Genomic DNA, 21,422 nt, shown 5'->3' with positions numbered 1-21,422 from the left:
TCAGATGGCTGCAAATGTCCCTTGGCCCTTCTGCAGTGCCCCTGTCCCTCGGACATCCCATGGGTAGGTGCAGGGCACTCTGAAACTGCAGTTTCCCAATCTGCCCCACTCCCATATAAAAGAGACTGAAGTTAAAATTCTATATTAGCCTCTTGCTGCAAAGGCAGCATATGTAGGCACCTCGGCTAGGGCATCTGCTGGCTCGGAACATGGTGTAATTATGATAGCTTAATGACAAAATAAGTTTTCACTTGCCAATGTCAAATTAATCCTGTCAGTGTATACGTCACTGCGAGTGCATATCTCAGGGTACCTTGCAATATGCATAATGCCACGTCTCTTTGCTTCTGCTTCACATCATGTGGTCTTCTTGGTGCAGATGTTGTTCAACCACTTAAAGAGCTGTAACACTACCGGGGGAAAAAAACAAGAGTACAATATACTGGAATGAAAATAATGAGCCTAAAACCTTGGAAGTCCTCCTTTGTGCATCTTTCCTGGTGCAAGCGGTCGTAGCTGTGTGGATTCCTCCATTATTCCAGGTGTAAAAATTGGATTGAAATTTGATAGGGATTATTCCCGGAGTTGGTTAATTGGCTGCCGAGGTGTGTATGTGCAGTGAGGGTAGCGGGGAGCCTGCAAATGACCTTTCCCTCGTTAGATCGGTCCCTGGCCAGCTGGACTTCGGTACCCTGAGGTGAAGAGTTTTTTTAAATTATAGTTTCATGGCTTTGCCACTTTACCTAACTAAAAGTTCTTGTACGTTAACTCATCGCATGGACAGGAGAAAGAAAATGGGCTGCTGCAAAATGTCTCGGGCTTTAAGAGAGCCCTGCAATAATTGCTGGGAGACTTTTGCAAAGCAAAATGCGTGTGGCTAGGTCCACGCCTGCCCACTCCAGTCATCCCTGCTCAGTGCCAACATGTCACAGGTGCACACCACAAGGGACAATGCAGCAAATGTAATTGGGAGGCAGGTGGTGATGGCTTGGATTCCGTAACACATTCATCCCAAGGTGTGCTTGTGCATCTGTTAGAAAGTGAAGTCATTTTTTTTTTTTTTTTAAATTCAGTTTGTTGAAGAGAGATTTGAGCTGCAGGAAAACATTCCCCTCGATACAAGGGGAAGGTTACCAAAGGTCCTCAGAGACCGGGCAAAACATGGGGTGGTGGCTGCTGAGTTCAGGGGAAAGAGCAGGGTGAAAGAACAGGGCTGTAGGTGTGCGCAGGAGTAGGACCGGTGTTTCTAAGAAACTTGGCAGGACTTTTTCCTCCTTTGCTATCACTGTCATATCAACACAAGCTTTTCCTTTTTAGATATCAGCCTTTTGTGCTCTCGTCGGGCTGTTCACTCGCATGCGCTCAGCCTCTGCTGTATGTTTCCCAGAGCCAGAGCTGAGCCTCTCATTATGGGAGCCTTGGTGCATCTGCTACGAGTCCTACCGACGGTGTTTATTCTGTCCCTAAAACAAGGAAAGGACCCCGAATGCTCATACTCTGCTAGGGAGCCTGAAAATCTTCCAGAACTGAAACACAGAGATCTCTGGGGTGGAGTATAAAACCTATAGCACAGCACGCAGATTCTGTCTATAGGCAAGGGCGACCAATGCCAGTCCTGGCCAAAACTATAGGGAACGGGATTCAAATGAGCACACACGGAATGTTGCTGACACATGAAAACGAACAGTACGGCGCTGCAAAAATGCATGGAGGTTTTAGTATCCTTTGGTGGACAAAATGTTGCTTTTATATGAAGGATATGTAAACAAGGCAGATAACATAAAAAGTATACATTGCACACATCGAATGTGAAATGCTTCAGAATTCCTAGGAGAGGATTTTCCCTCACTGCTTCAGCTCCTAAATACGGGGCTCAGCTCCCCTCTTGATCTGGAGTTGGGTTGTCCTCTGCCGATACGCGGGGGGATTTGCATGTGAAGCTGCTGGGACGCTGCCTTCGCCCCCTGCCTCCCTGTGCTGTGGCCTCCCCAGGCAGTTTGCAGACTTTGTCCTCCCTCCCGCACTGCAGTGACTTCTCTGCTCGCTGGCAACCTCTCCAGGTTAGCAGAAAGTGTAAGGGTTTGATAACCCGCAGCGAGTGTTTTCTGTCTCCCAGAAGAGTGCCGCACTGAAAAACAATTTGCAGAGGACAGAAGCAGAGATCTGGTTTCGTTTTTGGTATGGCTACTACAGTTTCTAGCTGCAAACCCTTATCAGTGAAGTCCTTGTGTAGTTGCTCATGAGCAGAGATCCTGCAGGCAAACACTGTATTATTGCTTCATCCCATGTGGCTTTTTTTATCATGACTTCTAAACCTTCTGGAAATGCTGGAACGGGTTACGTTGAGTGACTTGCCTTCTTTCAGAGCGCGACTTAAGGTTTTGGGCTGGGCTTCAGAAATAAAATAAAATAGTGTAAAATAACAGAAAAGCAAATAAAATAATAATGAAGAAAAATAGGGGGAAAAAGTACATATCAGTTGTATTAAAGGAACGAAGTTCCTAATAAATGAATTCCACTGTTGTTCCTTGCAGTGATCTAGGACAGCTGATGGAGATTGACACTCCAAGTTACATGAATGTTATAAACGTGTAAAGAATCCTTTATAAATTCAGCTCTGTTTGCTGTGCTACACTTTCCAAATTAGGATAGTGTGGAGCAGATTGTGAAATGATGATTTACATGACTTGAGGATTTTGCTCTCTGTGATTAAACACAATAGCACTTCCTCGGGTTTCTTTTAAAATGCATTTAAAAATGTGTTTAAATATGTGTATAAATGCATTTAAAATACAGGCTATTTCAAAAAGAATAAATATATCAGGCAAAAAGTGCATTATTGAGTGCCGAGTAAAGTACAGCTGAACATCCGTAGAACTGCAGCATTCTAAAGATGGAAATAGATGTTAAAATTACAACAAAGGAAAATATGCAATATACCATTTTTTTCTGGGAGGAAAGTGAAAACATGAAGTTCTGTTGGCTTGCTCATTCGTTTGCAAAGGATTTAGTGTTGTGCTTTTACCTAGCTGCATGATATACTGCAGTGAAATGCACAGAAATTCAGGATTAGATATGAGTTGTAACATCTAGTAAATTTTATGTTGGGAAATTTAGAGTGTGCCAAACGGCCAGCAACACGGACAAAAGAGTAACATGAATAGGTTAGGGAATTATTAGCCTCTAATAATAGATGATATGCTATATATCAAGTAATGAGTACTTACTGTCCTGCATTTATCTGTTACATGATGTCCTTCTTAATTACCTACCCTGCCGCCACTGTGGCCAGCAGCTGGTACAAGACACACTGCAAAGCTCCTTCTTTTTTCCCTCGTAAAATGGAAATGCACTCCCCAATCTCTGCCTTATGCTTATTAGATATGGTTTTCCCAGGAAGAAGTATCCCAAGCATCTCTTTTTTTTGGACAGTAGTTTCCAAGAGAGGCTGCCTTACTGAAATCTGTTCAAGCACGCTTCGAGCTGGTGGCTGGCAAAACTGCCCGTTTACCCCCAGCGTGGATCCTCCCTCTGGATTTTAATGCCTTCTGCTGTTTGTTGAGGTGAGGAGCAGATAAAAATAGCCTGTTAGATGAGGCTGTTGCGTTTAATTATATTCATAATGAGCATTCACCATCCCTAATTCAATAGTGCGGCGTAACAGGGGGGAGGGCAGGTTTTTAACCTCATTTCCTAAGGAAATGAGGCATGTGCCACCCCACCACCCACCCATCTGCATGTGGTCCTCTCTGAGCAACTCGAGAGAGCCTCACAAATGGGTTTGGAAGAGGAGGCACGTCTCAAGTACTAGGAAGTCCTCGCATTTGCAAGAAAAAACTCCAGGCTCATAGGTTGCAGCCCTCTGTTGCCTGATGGGGATGAGCAGGATCAGAGGTGCTGGGCATGGGGCTTGCTGCTGGACCATAAGTTTCCTTACCCCAATTTTGCACTCATTCTCCCCAGCCTAAAATCAGTACAGTCAGCACCCTCATTTTGGAGAAATCAGCGTGGATTGAGGAGCAGGCTGGCTTTCTGGGAGCATGGTGAAGCATGCTGCCTTGCTTTTGGGTATGGCACATCACTCGTGCAAAGCCCAAGCCTTCCCCTTGTACCCTGTACCACTGCAGCTCTGCTCCCTGCCCTCCTCCCTCCAGCTGCTCCCACACCCAATGCTCCCGGAGCTGGCAGCACATTAATAAAAAAAATGTAAGTTTTATGGGACAAAGTAAATAAGGCAATTCATATATCATTCCTAAGACACGCAGAAATGAGGCAGAGAAAAATAACCATCCGATATTTTATATGGGGATATTTCCATGAGTCAGCTCATTTTCAGGTTTCTGGGCTTCCAGCTGCAAGCTCTGCTGTGTTGGCTTATCTTCTACTTGAGGCCTGGCATGTGCCAGAAGTAGCTTATAATTGGCTGTGTTTCCCCTTTGTAAATGGTAATAATAGAGCCTTTATCAGCAGAGAATGGCTAAAAATTTGGATGTCTTTAATTTCATCACAACTTGTAATTTTTTTGAGGCCCAATGTTACGTGAATAGATCTCCGAGCTTTTTGTTCAGGCTGCAGAGCTGACAACACGGGATGATTTTTGTAGGTGGGATATTGAACCGCCCTTCAAATGTTCCCTAACCAGTAGCCCTGGGGCTGAATTTATCCTTTAACCATTGTGGTGTGGTTTTCATTAACCTCAAGGGTGATGGGACGTTGCAGTTGTTGGGCTGAGGCTAAGGCATTTCTTGTGGCAGCCCCCGTCTTTATTCCAGGACACAAATGCAAGGTATTTTCAATGTATTTTAACTCATTTGAGGTTTTCAATGAACTCACCTCAGCCTTCTACACTCCTCCTGGGATTTCATCCTGAGGATTTTGAAATAACTAAATTTAATTAAAAAAAAAGAAAAAAAAAAAACTCATTCAGTATGATTTCTAAAGACATCTATACAAGCTTTACAGAAAATGGGTTTTAAATTGTACATGATAGAAGAATCTGGCTGATCACAGACACAGGAAGGATATCAAAACTTATTTGGCTGGTCAGAACTTGGATTTTCAATAGGTTCTGTCAAGACGCTAAAAAATCATATGGGAATACACCACTTGATGCACTCAGATCACAAGTATGTTTGAGGGAAACTGCATTCTGTACGTGGATATCCTGTGAATTGGAAAGATTTCACATGAGTTTAATATATTCTTTTTGGGGAATGAATTGTCCACCAGCACGGACAGGCATGGGGGACAGAGGTGTGGAGTGGGAGCGATTTGCAGTTCTTAGTGGGAATTAGTGGCATGAATATATTATAACAGTCATAATTAAGCTTTGTACTTGAACAGTGCCATTGCTCTGGGGATCTCGAGGCACTCTGCTAAATTTACAGGGAGATCCCAGGGAAATAAGTGATTTCCCCATGGATCTGCAAACACTCAGTGGCAGAGCTGCGAGCAGGCTCAAGGCTCCTGGGTGCTGGGAGCTGCCTTATTCCTCCGTAAGAGGGATCTGTAAGAGGAATACCAGAGTGTACCAGTGCCACAGATGCAGGCAACTGCTGGACATGGTCACTTTTCTGCCAGATCATTGCCCTGAGCAGGCTTAGTGCCAGTGAGAGATTGTAGGGACTGCACAGGGGGGAGCAGGGACACAGGTGTGTACAACAGCAGAAGGGTCTTGCAGCAGCAGCCTGAGCTTAAATGAGCTTTAAATAACAGTGGAAAAATGCACACTCAGTCATTGTGTAACCTTCGGAAGGTCATGACTCCTCCAGACCTGTGCAGTTAGTACGGTCATACTGCAGAAGGATCTGTGGAGATGGATTTTCTTATTTTATGGCAAAGAGAATGAAAAATTGAGAAATCTTATCGGGGGATGTGGTGCATTCACCATCACGTGAAGTTTTTTTTCATCAAGGCTGAAGTGCTTACCAGAAAAATATGCTCTACTTTATCTCAAAAATTAGAGCTCGTGCAAGAAATGCATGGGGAAATTATTTCTTTGCCATGAAGGAGCTGATGAGATGATCACAGCGGTCTGTTCTGTTTAAAATCCATGGGGTTAAAAATCTGTGCAATTTAATATTCCTACCATGCTTTGAGATCTTCAGAGGCAAGGCCCCCGTGGATTCAATACAATGAATTAGCCTCCTCAAGCAAGCTGATTTGAACTTTGCGTACAAGACAAGGAACATATTACATTATTGGTCTGTTTGTTCCCTTGGCTGGTTTCACAAGTTTGTGCAGCCTGATGAAAAACTGAACAAATTCACTTGACTCTATAGACAGAGCAGAGCAGACAGCAAGTTTTTGATCTAAGTGCCTGCTGAAGATGACAAAGTGTTTAAAAGACAACTGGACTTATATTATTGAGCACATTTAAAGTAAGCAGTAAAACCTTAAACATTGATTCGGTGTTTTACTGGAACCAATGGAAAGATTTAAAAAGAATGGTTACACGCTAAAAAGCTCCAGTAAAAATCCCTGAATTTGTGTTGAATAAATCCTCTCTCTCCTGGGAGCAAGCGAAGTGGGATGGGCAACACAGTTATCAGCCTCTGTGGTCAGGTCCAGGCTGCGCGTTTGGCTTGGTGATGGGCAAAAGGATGTTTTTGTGTGTGCACGAAGGAGCATGCCAAGAAGCAATGGGCAGCACCAGTGCTGCTCTGGGTGGGAGCATGTGGTGATTTAGAGGGAGCCGAGCTCTTGCTGCTATGCAGAGCTGGTCCTCCCCTTGCACCTCTGGTCCTGGCGGTGCCAGCCCGAGGGCATCGCCGTCCCCCGGTGCTGCTGGCATCTCCCCCGGCCGCGGGGCAGGGGACCAAGGGTATCCCACCAGAACTGGGACACTTGGCAATCCTTGTTCTTGTGCAGACTGTGTGAAATGCACACCATTCCCCAGAGCTTACAGGCACAGTTACAAATGAAGTAAAGATGGCAGGAATGACATTCCCTTGCTAATTATAGTGCGTTCCCATCTGTATATTTGGTGTTATGTCACCAACTCCAGCCTGCTTTTTTTTCTAGCAGGGAAATACTGCTGCGGGTCGAAGCTCAGCACAAAAGGCTCCAGACCTCTAGTAATGTTATATTTACCTTGTTAATGAGGATGAAACATTCACCACCCTATTTTTAAGGGGTATTGGTTGGAAATCTGAGAGTGAGTTGGCTAAGGCTTTTTGGATAGCTCAACAGTCCACATTTAAAAAGCACTTGGGTGTGGATAAACCTCACAGAGTACAGTGGCTGCACATTTCATTGAACCCTGCTGGCTCCATGTGTGGTGGTGAAACTGTGAGCCTGGATCTGTCCCTCCCTTGTGGAGAAGGTGGGAAAGCAGCTATCCCTCACCACTGATCCTCCTCTCTTCTGTAGGCTTTTTGGGGCAGTGGATAATCTGGGAAGGGTTGGGTGAGCTGTAGGGTTTGTGCATCATCCTCCAGCCATTCCCCCAGAAAATACAAGACCAGAACCCACCCTTCTGGAGCACCCTGTGGGGTGTCTCTATTGAATCCTCTTGAGACTCTCACGACTCCTCCTCAAAGCCCAGACACAGTTCTGGAGTATACGTCCCTGTGTCTGCTGGTGGCATTTCCTGGCTCGAGGTATATTTTTGTTATTTAAGACCTTAAATTTGCTAATTTAAGGTGTCACCTGCCACTGCAGAAAGCCCCTCTGGAGGATCCCACAGGGCACTTTGCTCTTGCACATCGTACTTGTGAGCTGCACTGGTGAGCCTTGTGCTGGATAATATACGGCTGAGATTTTTAATTAGGGTAGAGATGGGAGCCTCCAAATCTCATATGATTAGAGAGTTCTCATAACTTTTACATTTATTATAAAGTCCAATTAGCATATTTCTTACTTTAATGTCTGTATTGCCCTGTAAGGTGTTGGAAATCCAAAAGTGAGAGAAGTTTGCTAAAACTTGAAAGCCAAAAAGTGAAAATAGACCAGAAACAGAAGTGAAAATGGACATTCCTAAATTAATCCACCAATGTGGCTAAAACGAAACATAGACAAAACAACAAAAACAACAACAACAGCAGGAATGATGACAAGGAAACTAAAATCCAAAACCTATCCACCTTCCTGATTGTAACTGAAGCAGGAGGAAAATAAAATAAATAATGTCATACAGTTTTGAGCCATGCCAAGTGCAGGCTCATGTGAGAAGGCAGAAGCACCTTACAAGGAGCATCTCTCAAGACTTGCACCTGTTTTTTTCCCTAGGCATAAAGTCTCTGTGCCTGGTGCAATAGAGCCGCACTGCAGGGGTGCTCAGTGGGGCTTGTGTGGCAGTTGTTGAATGGTTTTAGGGGTAAGGAGCTGAAGTACGAAGGCCTCAGCGTCTGTTGAAGTCAAGGAGGATTTGTACCAGCAGAAATAGGCTTTGGTTTCTCGTCATGCAGGAAGCCGTTGGTGGAGTAGGAATTTAACAAGTTCACAACTTAACGAGTCCCAGCCTAGTGTCTGGACTACCAGAATAGATTTTTTTTTTTCTCAAATACCCCCAAAATACAACTTGCTTTTGTCAAATTTCTGTCTCTCTATACCCAGTGTCAGCCTCAGCTTAACAATGAAAGTAGTCCCAGAAAACTTCTCACAAATAAGCAACCTATTCTCCCTGTTATGAAAGCAACCTCCTACTGTCTTGTATATTAATTCTATGCCCACAGGGGACTGTAGAGGTTAAATCTTCTCTGCCTGGCATGGTAATTTTCATTGCTTTCATTTTTTGGAAATTTCTCCAAGTTTCTGAAAGGCTTAGTGCAAGCTATGAAGGCTCCACCTCTTTCTTGGCCCTGTAACCCATGAGCAGTTCAGCTGAGGCGAGGGGATTTGAGTATAATGATTTGGAAAAGTTGTGAGTATAAATAGAAAGGAATTTGAGATGTTTTTCCCCTCTGTAATTCAACACTCAATAGCTTCCCCTTCCACCCAGCACATAAGGTGCTGTACCAAAACGGTGGAAAGAATTCATGGAGCTTCAGATCAAGGAAGTTCATAAGCCAGTAGGCTTCTCTCTTGCTTGCCCCCTTTTTTTTTTTTTTTTTTTTTTTTTTTTAATCTGATAATACCATCTCCCCTAGGGAAAAGCACAGCCAGAGCCTGTGTGGAGGATCTTACAGATTTTCACCAGATTCCCTTGTCAGGAACATTTCCTCGTCTTTGCCCCAGCTGGTCAGGGCAACCCTCAGGAGCCTGGAATGAGCACTCAGCCCAGGCTTTTCCCTTTCATTTTCCTCCGTTCTCTTCCTGGTAGCACGTACCACTAAAAACACACATTCAGTCTGCTCTGAGCTCGAACCTCAGCTTTCCTCCACCTTCCCCATCTGATGGGTGTACCATGGCTGCAGCACACCTCAGCCCCAGCACCATCAAGCCCTGGGACAGGCATCCCGAGCTCAGAGGCTGGAGCCGGGCAGCGTGGCAGCACCAGTCTTGCTCTGAGGTGCCCTTTGGGTTCCTTTCTTCTCCATTGTCATCTTTGCCTTCTTTTAATGTTTCTGCTTAAAACCTTACACACAAATACAATGTAAACCTTAAAGAACCTCACTTTCATAAATGTCAGCTCTTAGCAGTATCAGTGCAAACCCTCTGCAGCCCCTCTGGCTTCAGCACGGTGATGGGGCTCTGTTCTGCACTCTGTCCCCAAAGACTGATTGAAAGAAAGTCAAACCAGCCCCCCATGCAGCTCTGCAGTTGCACCTGACCCAGGCATAGATGAAGGTCAATCACAGAATGTATTGGTGTGCTTTCATTGCCGGGCATTTGATGTATGGTTTCATTTCTGTCTCCGTTTCTTTGTGAACCGTGATATTAGGGCATGCAGATTTACAAATCAGGCCCCTGCAATATTGTTTAAAGAACCCTCAATGATTTCTGTAAAAACCTGAGTAAGTATTTGTTATATTTAGAGGCAATTCTGCTCATTGTCGCTTCATACAAGTAAGCTTTTCACTGACCTAGATTTTGCTATTCCATTTTCCATTCGCTATTCCACATTACATTGCATGGAAGCAAAGCCTCTTTTGTCTTTTCGTGCTCTCTTGCACTTGCTATTTCGTCCACCGGCCAAAAGCACACTCACTGGCCTGTGATGGCGCCACCAGCTTTGCTGTAAATGATCGTATCATTGAGGATCCTGGCTTCAAACTAGAACTAAAGGGCTGCTGTAGAATAACCCTTGGGCTGAACAGACCTGGAGGACTAGCCAGCAGCAGAAGAGCATGCAAAGGGAAAATGTTGACGTGTTTTCCTGCAGTAGCAATTTGTGGAGAGAAAAGGAACGTGGGACAGAGTCAGAAACTGGCTTTCTTTCAGTTGAAAGGATTTGTCCTCTCCCTGGACATATATTACAACTATCACTAAAGACACTAAACTGCACCGTGGTTTTAATTCTGCTCTCAGTTTTAACATGTCATTAAAGAGATACCTGTATTGACAGGAAGAGTTGTAATGCTTTTGGGGAGTTATTATTATCGTATTACATAATGAGGGTGTTTATTGCTGTAGTGCCTTAGGGCCGAATTTATAAACATTGGGGATGGATTACATGAGTATTATGCTGCGCATAAGCATTTTGCTCCCTGCTCATGGTGAAATCCTGTGAACTGGACAATGTAAACAAATTAACATTATCAGGGAAAACTTGTTTTTTAAGTCAACTTTCCCTGAAGACTCTACTTGTTCAAAGGACACTTACCTTAATTCTAAATCTCTTGTGTCTCCACCATGCTCAAAAGTGATTTTACTCACACATATTAACCCAAAACAATTCCTTTAAAAAAAGAAAAAAAAAAAGGAGGCATGTTTAAAAATGCATTTGATCCGACTAGCTAGCATATTTTTAAACACGGCAGTGTTATGTTTAACAGCGTGTTAGCATATGTCACTCCACTCGTTCCCACAGAGCGCTGACAAGAGTGCCCTCACTGCTCAGCAGAGTCCGTGGCAGGGACCAGTGCCCCTGCTCCGGCCCCTCCAAATTCAGCAGCCACTTTGCCCAGAGGAGCTGTGGATGCCCCATCCCTGGAGGTGTTCAAGGCCAGGCTGGATGGGGCTTTGGGCAACCTGGTCTGGTGGGAGGTGTCCCTGCCCATGGCAGGGTGTTAGAATTAGATTGGCTTTAAGGTCTCTTCCAGCCCAAGCCATTCTGGGATTCTGTGTTTCTATGGGTGGGGAAAGGGCAGAGGAGGTGGCTTAGCTGGGATGGAGCTGGAGAGGTTTTTGATGGTAGTGTTAGATCTGGACTGTGCTGCGTTGAGTTAGCGGAGAGAATCGCGGAGGAGACGACAGACTGAGGCACACTGGGATGAGAAGCTGGGCATCTTCTGGCGTGACCCTGCTGGGGAGGCTGAAAGAGCCTCCTGGGCATTCACAGAGTTTTACGTTGCCATCCCAAAACCAGTGCTGGCAGGGCTGGTGTCCCAGTGTCCCGCTGCTGCGGCTCCGTGGTGGGGCACCCCTGTCAGGCAGACCCAGCCCTTCTGGCACCCCCCCCCCGGAGAGCCTGGCAACCTGCCCTTTTCTCTTGGTGGTGAGCAAAGGCATGAATGACTCCCACGTGTTCTGGGCCAGTGTCAGCAGGATCAATAGACATACCTAACATAGGCAGTGTCCCAAAATAGGTCCTGCGTCCTGCCAGCATCTTGCCCATGTCCTTAAGTTCCATGTCCTGGAGGCAAACACCTGACACCCCCGCGGGACACCAGAGTCTTTCCATTCACTTCAGCAGGTTCACAACTTCATTCTGCACGACAGTCCCACCAGTTCTAAAGGGACTGTCCACTGGGCACAGTTGCACTCTGCGAGTCAGAAGCTGTGCTTTGTATTTTTAGCATTTACCTAATGGTCCTCAGGGGAAAGCATACATTTTTCCCTTGCTCCAAGGGCATGGTCGGACATGTTGCTCTGCCTGTAGCTGCTCAGGGTCAAGTTGTTACAGGCCCTGGACCATTTTGGCCAGGTGCTGCACCTCCCTGCATCCAGGGCTATGGACAGAGAGGCGGATGCTCAGCTAATTTCTCCCTGGGAGGACAGCTCCCAGCCCTTTGCATGCAAACCATGAAGGAGCCCATCAAAACGAGCAGCTGGGGTGACGTGCTCCCTCCCTGGTGTGGGCTGAGGCACAATTTCATCCTCTGGGCTCAGAGAGAAGGTTGTGCTGCTGAACATAATTAACAGCATCTGAATTTGGTGCAGTGGGACCTAAACCATCCCTGACAGAGTGGGGTGATTGGCATTAGATCTTTTGATTTCTCCAGAGGCGTCATAATATTTTAAACTTATTATTAATTACAAATGTATTAATCTCTGAATAGTATTAACAGTATTTCCAAATATTATAATTTCATCCTATCTGAACCCACTGGGAAAAAAAGTCGCTTTGGATGAACTGAACAACTTTATAGACAGTGTGCTTTATAACCAGATGGATTTTCCCCAGTTAGTCCCATTTCTGTCTAATATTGGGGGAAGATTAAAGATATTGAATCAATGGCTGTAAAAGCTCGCATTAAAATTTTGCAGTAAATGAGAAGAGGAAAATTTCCTTAGAGGCATAAATTGTAGTAACTGGAATGCATGCAACTTATTTTTAGTATTATACTGACAGTCACTCTTGAAAGTCTTTTTTTTCAAAAATGTTTTCTTTTCTTGGATAGAAAAAAAAGAAAAATAAAATGACCTCTAATATTTTGAAATATACAACTAATTACAGTAGGGAGTGATCCTGATCCCACTGAAGTCAACTGCGGCATTCTTTATGACATTGCAGGATTGTGCTGCTATTAAGAAATAATAAGGAAATGAGATACTTTAAAGAGAGGGTTTCAAAATGAACTGGCTCTGTTGCCCCTTTTGTAAAAATACCTTAGAGCCACTTTTATCAAGTCAAAAGGTTCATTGAAAAGAGAGAAATTAAAAGATGCCGCTCATGGAGCCTGGCAAAACATGAAGTTCGCAATAAATATCTCCTGAATCCAATTATAACATTCAAATCAAGGAGAAAAAAAATCATGAAATATAATGAAAGCTTTCTTTCTACTGAAAAAGTATACTTCATGTGTCCAGACCTAAGGGAATTTCGAAGTCAGCATTATAGTGGGGAAAAAATGTAATGTAAATGAGAGTGAAATAATCAAATTTTTCTGGTGGAAATAAGTGCGGCTGTTTGATGTAATTTTGACACACAGCATAATTTCAGCATCAACACTGAAGTTTAAAGGATCAGTGTGTCTTCATGAGATTTATATACAGAAAAGCCGTTCAACGGGAAAATCTAAATCAGACTTCAGTATGCATATTGGGCCCCACTAAGATCGAAAGCCTTGCATTATATTAGTTGCAAATAGAAAGATAGAGATGACCCTTTTTCAGTAATTTCTAGGCACCCTTTCCACTTGAAAATCCAGCATGATTACGGTATATAAATCACAAGAAATGTGTGAATGTTTTCGTGCTCACAAAATCAAACATTTGTTTTATGCCTCTAACTCCAGCTAAACCATTTAAAGATGCACACAGTTTTCTGCAGCGAGTTACACAAGGCTCATGTGCCCATGTTTATTGCAGATGTCATTTTTAATATCACAGGGATATATTCCAAACAATTAAAACAATTAAAGCAGGGCATGTCTTTGGCATTTTACTAAATCTTGTAGCCTGCATGAAATACATTTGTAAATTTGGGTTCATTTCCAAATCAAGACAGATTCACACACCCTCACAGCCAGACCCAGCACGAGAACCAACAATTAAATGAAGCCTGAGATCCAGTCCAAAGGAGGCATACACTCAATTTAATTTTTAAATACCTTAATTAATAGTTTCAGTTAAAGCAAAGAAGTGAAAATGGATCAAACTATGTAAACATTGGTTAGAAAAATACACTCTCCAGCCAAAGCAGTGGAGAAGTGCTTTTAAGAAGAATGGTCTTTAAATTTAATTTAAACCTGGTTTTCTAACTTCGGTGAAAGCCCAGTTCAGACAAGGCTCAAGCCTCTTTTACGCCACATAGAATTACTGAGATTTGCTGAGAGTTTATTTATCCGAGGCTGTGTTTCACTCTGCAGTCATCATTTTCTCTCTGCTGTCAGCGTGTTGTTACCTTTCGGCAGCTCAGAATTCACTGAGAGCCTCAGTATGTTTTGAAGCTGAGTTTAATCGCCAATGGGAGCTGTACGAATGCTACAAAACATTGTTCACAAATATTTACCGGAATTTTGAAATGAATTGGGGGTAGACTCCGCTATTGCACTTCTCATGTTTGCTTTCTGCAAACATTCAGGTTCAAGTTCTTATTGACACGGCTGTGATGGATGGAAACCCTTACATAAGTCCCAAGGCCAGGAGCGTGCTTTGGTGCCGGAGCAATCGGGGAGGAGAAACAACACCACGTGCCTTATCCGGCCAGTGAGCGATCACAAGCAGCCCTCAAATAACGGAAGGAAACAATTCCTGATTTGTTGGTAGCTCCTGAGTTCCAGAGGGGCAAAATGACAAAATTCAGAAAACTTGCCTCTTTGTTCCGGAGAATGTCTATATACAGAGAACAGGGCTTTCCTTCCTCAAAAAGTATTCTTAGCAAATTTTTTGTTGGTTCTTAAGCCTAAGCTTAAATGAAACAAGATTAAAACCATTTGAAAGAGGTTGAGAATGTCATTTTTAAGAAAGCTTTTATTTATTGTGCAGTATATTTATGCAACTATATAAACTGTAGTTTGAAGTTCCTGCTTCAGTGAGGACAGTGAACTGGCTGCAAATTTCCTGCTTTGCAGTTAACTTCCAAGATCTTAACTGTTTGGTTAAAACAGCTGACCTTTACCTTTGCTGTTGTTCTTTCTTGGTTTGTTTTAATCTGATTATGTTAATAAAAAAGTAGAACAATGAAGAAAAATTGTAGGTGAGGAATATGGATATAGGGTCACATTACGTGTTACCATGCAGCACTTTAGGAAATTGTCTCTGACATCCACTCCATCGGCACTTCTTGCTGGTATGATAAACTTTGTGAGTTTGTGCCTAAATTTTGGCCTAGTTGTATCACATGAAGTCAGGTTTTGGGGAGGAAATCCACTGTTGGTGTCTTTTTGTGGAGTTCATGACTGGTCACTGTGACACTGGTCATTGTTCCAGCCTCCCTGGTGCTTCCATTTAAAGGCCAACAAGCTCTGCATGAACATCTGCAGAACATCTGCAGAAACCACAAAATATATAAAAATCTTTACAATGAAGAACATTTTTGTTTCTGATAATATTCAGGGAAACCAAACAGCCATCCTTTATGTCAGAGCTGGAGCTAGCTAGCTAGCTAGAATAGTTATTTAGCTAGCTAATTAGTTAGTTAGAGGCCCCTTTTCAGCAAGGTTTAAGGAACTGAGATGTGGTGTGGCAGGGGAATTTGGGTAGTCCTTGTGCTCCTTGTAGTGTATTGATGTGTATTGATTGTGATTCTCAGGAAACTCTAATGCTATGGAAGTCAAAGGTGACTCTCACTGACTGCAGCAGAGCTAGCATTTCTCTTTATATCCTCTTCAGACCATAACTATCTTTCACTGTTGTTAGTATATTCAGAAGAGATGCAAAAACACAATGGGAGATTACATCCTTTTCTTGGGAAACAAGCAGACATTTTGGGTTGTAGAAGGGCCCAGATGAACTGGTCTTCTGCAGCTTGTCTGTGAAGTTAGACATGTCAAAGGGCTCTCTGCTAGGCAAAAGAAAGATGTAGGAGAGGATTTTATAAATTGCAGTTGGGCAATTAATGTTAACCATCAATATCAGAATGGCTTAGATTGCATGATTAACTAGTAAGAGTTTTGAGCTAGCTGGTAATTTTAGATTAAATAGCCAGGCAGCCAGTGACTTGAATATTGATGAATATCCTGTGTTTTATTAATATGCATTCTCTATAAATTAGAGGCTTAGTACACAAAGAAGAAACCTAATGCTCTTGCTATTTTTCATTGCCACAGGTAGAGCTGAATAATTCATAGCAATTAATTTATTTCACTGATTTAGCCTTTTTGTGTGCAGGGGGAGGGGGTGAGCACAAGTAGTCTGCAGGTAATTTTTTTCACATTTATTTATTATAAATAACTCACCAAATATATTTATATTAAATTGAAGAAAATGGGAGGAACTTGGGCAGAACTGTAAGCAATCCACCAGTCATTACAAGAAACCAAATGAATTTTAAATTGCAAAAAAGCACAGCTAATTGCAAATACCACCCAGTAAGGATCAGACTCCTGTTGATCTGTATTGATTGGTGCAATACTGGTTGCATTACATGTTTCTGCTCCTTATTTGATTGACTGTAATTCTTTAGGACTGAGATTTTCTTACAAATATGTTTATATGTGCAGAATTTTCCATCTGTAACTAGTCACTAACACATTTTAAATGGAATGAGTAAAATGCTGCTCTTTTTGAAAGCAAGGGAAGCTTTACCATTAACTTTGGAAGATCTAGGATTTCACGTTCTGATGAAAATGTTCCTGAAAATCCCTTTTGTGCAAATAGAGCAATAACACATCCAACACAAATTACATTTGGTATTTACACAAAGCTTCACAATATCCAAAGACATTTATTTATTTATTTATTTGGGGCAGGGGTGATGGTGCAGCTCTAAGTCTGAAATGTGAAATGTTGCAGCACAGAAATCGTTTGCCAAGCCTGCGACTCAGTGTGGCTGCACCCATGTTTCAGTATCACACCATCATACCAGAGCTGGTAATATTCAGAAACACATGAGGAGGAGGAGGAGGAGGCTGTATGATTGCTGCCTCTCCCTTTTGCTGGTTCTTACAACACACTGTACAGCAGTGAGAGTTGCATAGCGTGCAATAAATCATTGCCTCATTACACTCCTTCTGTAGGTTTGTTTAGGGCACCTACTGTAGCACCAGCTCCAGAGGATTATTTGTTCTTCCCAGAAATTCCCCTCAGATATATACTTCTGTTTCGATTTGCAGAGGAAAAAAAATCTCCATGTCTTATTTTCAAAATAATTTCTTAATGTACATAGCAATTTACCTAAGAAAATAATTCTTTTATTAAATTTTATTAAATAATTCTAAGAACCACCTAAGAAAATAATTCAGGCAATGTCTGGAGATACTTTTAATTTGTAGGTAGATGATTTTGTCAAGAGGAGGCAAGAGGTTAAAGAAGGTTTTCATGTTTTTGTGACTTGCCAGCCTGAAGTATCAGCAAATGAAACATGCAGTCTTCCTTCACTCCTTTCTTTCTTCTTCTCTTCTCGCCTGCCTGCCTTTTCCTCTCTTTCCCTTCTTTCTCTCTTCTTTACACAGAATCTTCTGAGCCCTTGACTAACCAGATTTTGGTGATTTTTTCTCATCTGTAAAGGAAACCTAAGTATCTTCATTAAAAATAGTGTGAGGTCCTCATTCACTTCATATGCCTTTAGCTAACCCTAATCTACCATTTGTGCAGGAAAGCACCAGCCTGATAGAACAAAAATTGTTGACACCTGGTTTTGATTTAAATAGACACTCTTAAGAAAAAAAAAAAAAAAAAGCGTTCATTAGTTGTCCTAATTTACTGACAAGAAGCAGTATCATCTTTGCTGATTTTGAGAAAGCACTATTTATTTAGCATTGCACCAAACAATGCTGAAATAGTCCAGATTGTACCTGCAATGAATTTGAACGGCTGGAGCTGAGACTTTAGAAAGCAGGTGTGTACGCTGCAGTGAGGTTGGGTTTTGCTGCAGTGTGACAATGTGATCTAGGATCTGATCCAGACTCCTTGGAAATCAATGAAAATTCTACCCTTGACTTTAGTGGGCTTTGGATCCAGTTCCAGTTGTGGCAATAAAATGACTCTAATTGTGGGGGAAGAATATTCTGGCTTAAAAGATTCAGCATTTTGAATTGATAGTTTTGTTTGTTGACTTAATCTGAATGTTTTTCACCCGTGCCTTGCTCAGGTGTCCTCTCCTAGTCAGTGGTCCCTTGAAATGTGATAGATTTCTGTTTTGTGACCGCAGTGAAATTTTGTAGATATTCTGATGTGAAACTCAAAATCATTTAAAGTTTGCTCAAAATGTGACGTGTCTTCGCAAAGAGCTCCCTGAACTCTCTGAACCTTTCAGCAAAATTGGATGTGTTCAAAGGCATAATGAAACACAAAACTAAGTCCGTTTTGTGTAATCTGGGGTTTCATTTTGCATACTTGTGCTTCACTGAATCTCAGAGACCTAGATAAAATTTTTATTTGGTCTTAAACTCTTACAAAGGACTTAGGAATAGAAGATGTGCTGAAGGCAGGACCAGAAAAGACTTTTTCCAGCACCCTCTGCAACTTGAGCCCCCCATAAACATTTAGGACTCAGCAAGAATTGTACCCAACTCTATTTGAAGGTGGTACAATTGTGACCTTCTACATTGATTAAAAAAGTCACATTGATTGACATTGAAGGGAGCCACATCCACCCTTCTTCTGCCAAAAAGGCAGTGGCTGCAATGCGAAGCCTCAGGAGTGGGGCTTTGTTCCTCCAAGTACATGGAAAACATCCAAGGGTAACTGGATAATGCAGATAATGGGATAGGGTTTTTCCCCTCCTCTCCCTCAAATACCATATAGCTAGATATTAGGTGTCCAGAATCATGCCTTAGAAGACTTCTCTGACAGCAATTTAGAAGATGAAATAGCTAAGGAAATGAGCTTTTTTTATAGGTTACGTAGGATGTTCAGTGGTTGAGAGTGTCAAAAAGGACTGGTAATTTTGACTCTGTAGGGAACTTGGATGGGGAGAGGGGGATGACTCTGCAAAGACTGGCATGAAGAGCCCAGTGGAAGGGATGGTGTTGAGGGGAGAGAATGTTATCCCTCTGGCAAACCCACCCCTGATGATTTTACATGCTATCACTTTGGTGTGTCTTGTTTGAGAAATGTTAAAAAGACACAATTTTCCAAAGATACACAATATCTTAACAATATCTGGCATCTTTAAAGCACCTTGGGTTGGCACTGAGAAATACTGGCACCAAAATTGCCACTTTTGAAAATCTAGGCCATTGAACCTGATATGAACTATCAGAAACCAGAGACAAGGAAGCATTTATGTTGGTGGATGTGTAGTGGCTTGAAAACTACAAATCAAAATAATTCACCCTTTTATGTGTAAATCTCTTTATCTTTGATATAGAAATTGAAAAGCTGTCTAGCTTCCTTGTAGCTTCCGTAAGTAAGCAGCATGCTACTGTACCCTCCAGAATGCTATTTAAGCATTATTTAAAGTGCAGACTTGTTAAGGTCAAGAAAGCTCATCTGTATGCTAAAACTGAACTGACCGAACCTTACACCTAAAGCCAGCAAACAAGGAGGTCTTGAGTTTCACCATTCCCTCCTGACAAGGGTACAGTGTGACAAATGGTGAAGCACCAGAAGATCAAAGCTCTTTTTCAGGGAGAACAATAAATTTGGAGACAGAAAGCCACCAAATCCTGGTGCAGGTGTCTGCTGCTTGAGAGCAGTCTTCCTCGAAGCTGATGCTGTCAGCCCGTTGTAAAGGGATGGGGCAGAAACTGCAAGCTGGCAAGAATAGCGTCAGGAAATTTTGGTTCTGCATGGTGAAAAGAAACTTTTCCATGCACACATGGAAGGACAATGTGATGTGTTTTGCTCATATTCCAGAGTCACTTGCTTCTGTCCGAGGGCCTTAATCCAGATCCTGTTGAAGTCAATAGCTGTCCTGTCTTTCTGAAGGATTATGCCCCTAAATAGCTACTTTAGGAAGTGTACTTTGCTTGGTGATAACACAAAGCAGAGGGTGGATGATTAACACCAATTAGGGTTATTTACGAGAACCTTGAAAACAATAGTCCATAAATCATTTGTCTTATCAACTGTAGTTCCTCCTGTGTAATTTGGTCATCAGTGGGCAAACTGTGGGTTTCAGTGTTCTTTAAGTAGAGCTCCAGCTGATGTTAGCTGCATATTGTGGAACTGTTGAAGGTACAATATGAACTCATAAAATAGCAGAGTGTTCAAAAACCCTTCTGGTAGTGTTCAGCATATTTATTTTATTAATCCCCTACAGTTTTTCCCCAGATATTTTAATGTATTCAGGGTTACTGGCAGTAGCGTTCCTCTCTTGCTCACACATAAGCGGTGTCTGTACTAGCATTTGGTTTGAAGCAATAGTGTGGTTTTGCAGTAATCCCCTGGGACACTAGTCCAGCTTCAGAGCAGCTTTGGTGCAAACAGAGGAGACACAACAGGGAGCTCTCTTCAAAATCAAATCAGAACTTGGTGGGACATTCAGCTCTGATCCAAAGGGTGAGCCACACCACCATGAAGTTCTCCGGGGTGTATGTAACACTGCTTTGCAAGAGAAAGGCTGTCAAACCACTCAGAGCTCCCATGCCAACCCGGAGTGGAGCTTGTGCTACAAAGAGGATCAAATGCTTTATGTGATGCTCTTTTTGTTGGTGTCTGGCAGTTCTTGCAGCTGCTGCTTCTCTTTCTTCCACCAAGACTTCTCCTGGCTCATTATCCTTTCTGTTTATTAACTATACCATCCTCTGTAGCTGTTCCTTCTTGTTGCTCTCCTTTCTTCTACATTATCACCTTTTGTGATCCCTTTTCCAATTTCCAACCTTAGTCTCCCAGAAGACCTGGAGTGGTGACGTCTGGACCCAGAGGAGATCACACTGCTTATAAATCTGCACCATGAGGAGGCCAAAAGTTTCTTCAGCAGCAGGAGGTAAGCCAGGACTGCTGGTGGGTATGAGGACCAGAGAACAATGCCACGTATGTTCACGAAGAAGAAGGTGGCGTTCTTGAGGACAGAGACTTTGGGGCAGCATCACAGTCCTCCACTGGAAGCTTGAAGAGATCTTCAGGTGGGAACACACCACCCAGCCGGCTGCTCGTTGGGTTTAGCCCATGGACCTCTGGGGTTTGCACGCCAGAGACTGAAATCTCTTGACTTTTCCTAAATTCCCTCTTTGTGGACTTCTGATGTGATAGGAATGGCACCAAAAATTCAATGTATCTGCTTTGCCATAACTTTTTCAGCCTGCTAACTTTCCCAGGACTGCATTCCATTCAAATTACTAGAACTTAATTACATGAGGTTTAATTTCAGTTGCTTGGCCAGCTTTAAAAATATATATTCAAATTTAAACCACAAGGGCAGAATTTGGGGAGCCTCTTTGTCCTTTCACTTTGTGTTAGTGTAAATGAAGAAACTATGCCTGTGAATCCCTGCTTTATTACACCTATCCCAAGTCAGTCCCGCTTCTGGTGAGACTTCCCAGACTCTCAGCAATGTAAGGGGGGGCATGAACTACCCCTTATGCTATATGCTTTTGAAACTGTGCAAACAAAAGATATTTGTCTCCTGCTTTCACATTTTCTTGTAAATAAAACATGTTGAGACCAGA

The 21,422-nt window shown here is 42.7% G+C and overlaps 1 protein-coding gene across 27 annotated transcripts in view; it reads left to right on the top strand.

Moving 5' to 3' along the window:
• MAF (MAF bZIP transcription factor) overlaps positions 1 to 21,422 on the top strand; it is a 211,466-nt gene that overhangs the window by 39,312 nt on the left and 150,732 nt on the right. For 20 of the 27 annotated variants that reach the window (XR_014588999.1, XR_014589000.1, XR_014589001.1 and 17 more), the window contains one exon: positions 1 to 21,422. This exon is cut by the window's left edge. The exons of 2 other annotated variants lie outside the window; for them this stretch is intronic. The gene's annotated coding sequence lies outside the window, so the exon portion shown is untranslated. 5 more of the 27 variants (XR_014589015.1, XR_014589018.1, XR_014589019.1 and 2 more) reach the window with 1 other exon arrangement.

The sequence above is a fragment of the Anser anser genome (genome assembly GCF_964211835.1).
Source record: "Anser anser genome assembly, chromosome: 11".
In the NCBI taxonomy this organism is placed as follows: domain Eukaryota; kingdom Metazoa; phylum Chordata; class Aves; order Anseriformes; family Anatidae; genus Anser; species Anser anser.
This window is presented reverse-complemented; position numbering and strand designations above follow the sequence as displayed.